Below are 758 nucleotides of genomic sequence, written 5' to 3'. Positions count from 1 at the left end.
CCATTACGAAGAAAACAAAACAAGTGTGGGCGAGGATGCGGAGAAACTGGAAGCCTCGTGCACTGTTGATGGGAGTGGTGCGGAAAACAGTGTGGTGGTTCCTCAAAAAATGAAAAAGGGAACTACCGTATGAGGCGGCCATCCCTCTAGGGTGTGTGTTTACGCAAAAGAACTGAAAGCAGGAACATGAACAGACGTGTGCACCCCCGTGTTCACTGTGGCGTGAGTCACCGTGGCCAGGAGGGGGGCAGCCTGTGTCCATCAACAGGCGAGAGGGTAAGCAGACTGGCCCGTCTGTGGGGGGGCGGGGCATCCAGCCTCGGGGGCCGTCAGGACGTGCAGCTCCGTGACCTGAGCCGGCACATGAGGACCGGTCCAGTGTGATCCCGCTCACGATGTCCCTCGGGGAGTCTGGTCATAGACGTGCCCGGGGTGGGGGGGTCAGCGTTTCATGGGGACTTTCAGTTTGGGAACATGGGTGGTGGTGGTAAGCGGCACTGCAGTGATGCGAAGAGTGGTGCCGCGGAGCCTCACACTCGCTGAGGTTGGGGGCGTGGCCGGCTCAGGTCCCCGCGGTCCCGGGATGGAGCCCGCTTCTCCCTCGCCTTCTGCCCCTCCCCCCGCTCGTGCTGTCTCTCTCTCAAATAAAAGCTTTTAAAAAATAAAATCTTTTATTTATTTATTTTTAAAGATTTTATTTATTTAATTGACAGAGAGACAGCGGGAGAGGGAGCACAAGCAGGGGGAGTGGGAGAGGG

The sequence above is a fragment of the Neomonachus schauinslandi genome, chromosome 9, assembly GCF_002201575.2.
Source record: "Neomonachus schauinslandi chromosome 9, ASM220157v2, whole genome shotgun sequence".
NCBI lineage: Eukaryota > Metazoa > Chordata > Mammalia > Carnivora > Phocidae > Neomonachus > Neomonachus schauinslandi.
Note: the sequence above shows the minus strand (reverse complement) of the source record.